We start from the raw sequence: 7201 nt of genomic DNA, 5'->3' as shown, positions 1-7201 counted from the left end.
AGAGGAAAGGCAAGAACCGAGAAAACTCCAAGAGACCATGTTATGCATAGGATTAATAAATATGAAACTAGGACAATAAGCAAAGAAGAAATAGGTAATTTTCTTGACAACTTCAAAACATATATCTTAGGAAGTATTAGTGAACAAATAGATACTCTTAAGGTTCAAAACAAGCAAAAAGCTGAAAATGTTGCAATCTCAATATTTTATCCTAAATGCAAAACGAAACATGCTCTAAGATAATTACCTCTTGATAGTGTAGAAGTATATGTTATTTTGTGAAGAAAGTCATATCACAAAGGGATTCCCTTCAATTCCTGGACTTAAAGTAGTATCACAAAATGAAGTCCAAGCAAGCCACGCTGAGTCACTCTGTTTTATTGGTAAAAGACCATGGCCACCACAACAACCAAATATGGTACAAGGTCTTAATCGTCAATACCAATCATTTGCATAACCTCAAAACAATTGGAATACTCCAATGCCATGGAAAAATTGTCCACCTCAAAATCCATAATGGACACAAGGTTGGAAGTATCCTCCTAGGAAGCCTCAGTATAATCACTTTCAACAACCATTTATTCCATATCAACCTCCATACTATCCTCCTCAATAAATAAAAAAATCCACAATTTCAAATCAAACTCAGCCTTCTAATCAACCACTTCAATTACTATCCACATCATACCCCCAAAAAACCAATCAACTACCTACTCAGCCACTTCCAAATCAAAATAATAAAAATTCACAACCTGTTTACAATATAGAAGTTCATAATTTCCAAGCTTGCATGATAGCTCAATTAGATCTAAACAATGTCCAACTTAGATCTACTAGAGTTTTGGAAAAGAAGTTACCATCTGTTGTTATTCAGGAATCTGGTGAGGATGAACCACTTGAAAAAGAAACAATCTTAATCATGAAAAAATTTCTCAGGAAGAGAGCGCCCTTATGCATGATACATCAATAAATTCAACTCCCATTGTAGAACAACCTGCTGTCTCTATTCAAAATCCACCCTTTCTTGAAAGGCTAAAAATTGACAAAGGAATAGAAAAATAAATTGTGTTGCTTGAATATGATATGTTAAATGAACTAAAAAATGTTTGCATCAAAATTCGTATGTTACAAGTATAAGGGAAATATCGATATTTGCAAAGACAATCAAGGAGTTAAGCATTAAAAGTCCAAGAAGAAGAATAAAAGAAGTTTAAAAAGTTTAGTTAGTTGGACAAGTTTGAGATATTATGATGGGAAAACCAATAGTTTAAAAGTATCTAGATCCAAGTAGTCCCACTATAAACAAACCCTTATTTATGATGTTGAGATTCCAAACACATTGATCGATTTAGGAGAAACTATCAATATCATGAGTAAACAAACTATGGATCAATTAAAACTTTCTAATCTTCAATACACACCAAAATTACTACAGTTAGTAGATATATATGTTATCAAACCAGATGGTGCAATAGAATATGTATCTGTCTCCTTAGATATTTGGGAATATCCTGTTGATTTTATGATCTTAACTCCCAAGAATAATTTAGGAGGACATCTATTGATTCTAGGCAGACCATGGTTAGCTACAACTGATGCTTTTATAAGTTGTAGATCTCGTGATATGTTTATCGTTGATGGAAGATCTACTAAGAAATTCACACTATATCCTCCTGCAAAAACAACAATAGAAGTAGAAAGTGAAGTGTGGATAAATGATGATAATGAAGATTTTGATATACAAAAAATATTTTCTACTTCGCAAATAGATGAAGAAGATCAAATTTAAATCTAATGAATAATAATGATTCTTCTTCATATTGTGAACAAGACCAAAATTTTCAAGAACAATACAATGTTGAATATTTATCATCTCATCAAATGGCTTTACATTCTATGGAAAAAATTGACAATTCTTTAATAGAAATATTTCCAGGTAAAACTTTTAACATTAATAATAATTTGGAAGAATCCCAAAAGAAAGAATTGATAAAGATGTTACAAGAACATTCCTCTGCTTATGCATGTCAATACACTGATATGAAATGAATTGATCCTAACACTTGTATGCATCATATATATATTGAATAAAATGCCAGACTAGTTCAACAACCCCAAAGGAGGATGAATCCAAACTTAAGGGAAATTGTTAAAGAGGAGTTACAAAAACTGTTGAATGTGAATTTCATTACCCAATATTAGACAGTCAGTGGGTCTCACCATTAGTGGTTGTTCCAAAGAAAAATGGAAAATGGAGAGTATGCATTGATTATAGGAAATTGAATAAAGCTACCTTGAAAGATCATTTTTTACTTCCCTTTATAGATCAAGTTCTTGATACATTGGCAGGGAATTTTTTTTTTTTCATTCTTGGATGGTTTTAGTGGATATAAAAAATCTAGGTAGCTCTAGAAGATCAAGACAAAACAACTTTTACCTTTTCATGGGGAACCTACGCTTACCGAGTACTTCCTTTTAGATTATGTAATGCACCTGCAACATTCCAAAGAGCATTTCCAGGCTTCTTTTTTTTTATCAAATTCATGATTGTGTGGAAGTTTACATGGATGATTTTATTGTCTATGGTCATTCTTTTGAGGAATCTCTTGAAAATTTAGAAAAAAAACTCATTAGATGTAAAGAAACAAATCCCTCATTAAGTCAGGAAAATTTTTTATGATGTTCAATGAGGGAATTTTTTTAGGCCACCACATTTGAGTAGATGGAATTAAACTGGACGCATCTAAAGTAGAACTTATTTCCAAATTATCAGTTCCTATTTGTCAAAGAGATGTTAGAAGTTTTCTTGGTTTTTAAAGTTATTACAGAAGATTCATAAATAATTTCACAAAGATCGCCTCTCCACTTTTCAAATTACTTACAAAATATTGTGAATTCATTTGGAATTTTGATTGCCAAAAATCTTTTGAAGCATTGAAATAAACGATTTCCGAAGCACCTACCTTATGTAGTATACCTAGGGGGGATATTATGGGGTACAGAGGGAGGTACCTAAGGGAATAATGTAATAATGAAATGGGCCATAGTTAATAAATAAAGTGGTTAACCCGCGTCATGTAAGGGACCACAAGTAGTTAGCAATAATGTGATAAGTATATGGTATTAGATATATGGTATTGAGAGAACCATGGTAATGACCCATGGTATTGTATGTATGAATCCTATATAGAGGCTAGAGACTCCCCATTGAAAGATGTCAAGGATTATTGTATTGGAAAGCATATGGCTTGTGGAGTGTTCTCCTTCCTTAAGGAGTGATTATATGGTGTTACCCTACCTCAAGGGTTTGATATTAATAAAGAGAAGCATTTATATATTCAGATCTTGTTATTTCTGGGCATATAAATGAAAATATTAAAGTGGTTTGTAGATCTGACCTGCAAATATATGAAAATATAAATATATTTGCAGGTCAGATCTATCCCACCACTTTAATATTTTCATTTATATGCCCAGAAATAACAAGATCTGAATATATAAATGCTTATCTTTATTAATATCAAACCCTTGAGCTAGGGTAACACCATACGATCACTCCTTAATGAAGGAGAACACTCCACAAGCCATATGCTTTCCAATACAATAATCCTTGACATCTATCAATGGGGAGTCTCTAGCCTCTATATAGGATTCATACATACAATACCATGGGTCATTACCATGGTTCTCTCAATACCATATATCTAATACCATGGGCTCATCACATTATTGCTAACTACTTGTGGTCCCTTACATGATGCGGGTTAATCACTTTATTTATTAACTATGGCCCATCTCATTATTACATTATTACCTTGGGTACCTCCCTCTGTACCCCATAATATCCCCCCAGGTATACTACATTCCACCCCCCTTAAACATGTTTCGTTCCCGAAACATAAGAAGAATGCAAATAATAAGATCTACTCAAAAGAGTAGCCCACTGGTACCATGCACGTGCATCTAGCCATCCCAGAGACAGGTGATTAGTCGATCTAGCGGTGCCTCACTCGCTTGAGCTGGGAGTTGATCCTGGCGGTTCCTTTATATTGATGTGCTGTGGTTGGATCTTCGCACCTCTCTATCTGTCGTGCAGGGGTTGTTGACCTTGTTGCTAATTTGTTTCCATCTTGTTGGTTGTTTTCTCGCTGGGTGATGTGGGTGGTGATATGCTGAATTTTTAACCAATGGTGCATCTTTCTTTAATTCACCACCTAATGGAGCTTGATGGGTATTCGGTACATGTTGTGGTGCCTGCAATTTTTGTTTATCTTCCAGTATTACTTCAACCACAGACTGCTCATCTGATGTGTCAGTACCTTCAACATCTTTTGCTTCAGCCTCCTTGGACTCTACTTGTTTAGTGATGGAAATATCCTGTAATGTAATTTTCTTCTTTTTATACTAGAGCTTCAGAAATTTATTCTGCACATTAATATTGATAGTACCAACAGATTCCATCCAAGGGTATCCCAAAACAACATCCACATTATCCATATATGAAGCATAAAAATCAAAATGCAATACATACTTATCCATAGAAATTTTCAAATCTTTATAAACTTGCACCTGCCCATTATTAACATGTGTGTGCTCTATTTGTTTGGTTGTACTTACAATCTTTTTTCCAACTTAACATTTATTAAATTATGCATGCTATTAGGATTGATAGACACAATTATCTTCTCTTTTTGAATACATCCACGAACATGTAGTAAGGAGATACCATCAAAAAATAACCCCCCTTACATGTCTCATTCTCCTAGTTTCTAGCATGAGAACATTTGTCTAAAAGGACTTTTTCAAACTCTTCATCAGGAAGGCTTAAATGCTTCTGGCAGTCAAGTGATTGCCACCACATGGCAGCCTCCTCCCTAAAATTAAACCTTGTTAAAGGTCTCCAATATTTCCCAACTTCTGACTTTTCCCTTTTTATGAATTCTTCAATAGTAAGGCCATCATATTTTCCTGTAAAAATTAGAGCAGTAGAAGCCATGAAATAGAATGAGAAGAAAAAAAATTACCTACTTTATGAGGCAAATTTAAAATGGCCACAACTCGATCAATATGGCGTAGAATCCTTATTATAGCTTGTTTTTGGAAATGGAATAGTCATTATGCATCTTCCCATGTAATAGAAATCCCGATCTAGGTACTCTGGAATTCATATTTGCGTTGCAATTGTCCCGCCGTCACAAAAAATTCTAAAAAAAGAGCTAATTTTAAATCAGTGATATCTCCCTCATTCGGACTTTGATTCAATCGATTGTTTTTTCAATTTGAGTAATTTTTCAAGAGGCTCCCAGATCTGCAATTATTTTTTCAAATTTCTTCACAAAAACTGCAAAAATTGAATGGAGATCCGCCATCCACGAATTTTCGTTAGAAAAATTTCTACACACAGCTAATTTTTAAATAAGTGATATCTCACTTATCTAGACTCCGATTCGGCCGATTTGTTTTTTTGAATTTGGGTATTTTTTCACAAATAATGCAGATTTGTAATTTGTTTCTACAAAATTTTCCCCATAAACTTCAGATCTGATCTGAAAACTCACTGCCCCAAAAAACTTGTAAAAATAAAAATAAAAATCTTTCCACTTTGCCCAATAAAGTGCTCTGATACCACTTGTAATAGATTTGACCTACAAATATATTATAATACAAATATACCTAGAAATAACAAGATATGAACATAGAAATGCTTCTCTATATCAATATCAAAACCCTTGAGATAGGGTAACAACATATAATCACTCCTTAAGGAAGGAGAACACTCCACAATCCATATGCTTTCCAATACAATAATCCTTGACATCTTCCAATGGGGAGTCTCTAGCCTCTATATATGATTCATACATACAATACCATGGGTCATTACTATGGTTATCTCAATACCATATATCTAATACCATGAGCTTATCACATTATTGTTAACTACTTGTGGCCCCTTACATGATGTGGGTTAACCACTTTATTTATTAATTATGGTCCATCTCATTATTACATTATTCCCTTGGGTACCTCCCTTTGTACCCCATAATATCCCCTTAGGTATACTACATGGGTGGCCACCAATATCCACCTGGATCACATCCTATTAGTAAAAAATGTGATACTCAAAAAGTCAGGCTCTAAATAAATAAGTACAATCATTTATCTGTTGGTCTCTTTCTAATTTTTAGGTATTTTGCAAGGACTTCATCTTTTGCTTTAACTGTTATGGGATCTGTATGCCTTTCTCTAGACCTAGTCATATGTATATGCTGCTCCAAGGGGGGCGCAACATCAACTTCAATAATAAATAAATGTTAAATTCATATTTATAGTTATCATTATTAGACGGATTATATTTCGACGAAGAAGGATGGTGTGCGCTCGTGAAGGACTAGGTTAACTATGGTTTCTGCCTGACTTCTGCAGAATACCGTCACGGTCACTGACAGGCGCACTGTACACCCTACATCGTAGCAGTCTACACCCGTCGCTTTCGGTTTCCGACCTGTGGATAGATATGGACGACAACATGGAGATGGAAGTGGTTGATTATTCGGAGGAGCCTTTCCCAGACAGAGTCATCTTTGATAACCCTAGTTTCACTCCTGCCCCTCCGATTGTATCGTCTTCGCCGTTTGCTGGCCCGGAATCATCTCATCGACCTCCCGTTGTTTCCCTTCCGCGGCACAGCTCTGCTCCCCCCCTCATCGGGTCTCACCCTATCGAATCTCCCAATTTCAAGGTCCCTCCACTCTCTCCGGGTACCCTTCATATTTTATCCTCTCACACCCCTCCCTCGCCCTCTTTCGACCCGCTTTCCTCATCATTTTTTACTGCTCCTTCTGTCAACCCTCCGGTCACTACATCGACGCATACCTCTTGTGTGGGAGCCCGACCTTCTGGGTGTTTCGAGACTCCTGCTGTTAAGGTAAAACCTGCTAAACCGTTCCCTCAGGAAGGCATACCAAATCCACTGGTGGACCACCCGTCTGCACCCCGTACTAGTAAAAGGAAGTCGAAGTGCATCAAGGCTACCTCAAAGGATATCACCATCAGGTTCGGCGAGACCTCGGCTATAGGCGAATTTGCTAACATGGCAAGCACTATGTTGGTGGGGCATGTCCGGGGCAGGGCATATTCGGCCAATAGGCTGACACAATGGGTGAAGGAGATTTGGGGAGGTTTTCTTATAGATCTGCCAGAA

The sequence above is a fragment of the Pinus tabuliformis genome, chromosome 6 (genome assembly GCF_031772625.1).
Source record: "Pinus tabuliformis cultivar Carrire ecotype Pingquan chromosome 6, CPIR1, whole genome shotgun sequence".
Lineage (NCBI taxonomy): Eukaryota > Viridiplantae > Streptophyta > Pinopsida > Pinales > Pinaceae > Pinus > Pinus tabuliformis.
The sequence above is the reverse complement of the archived record's forward strand: the minus strand, read 5'-3'. Positions refer to the sequence as shown.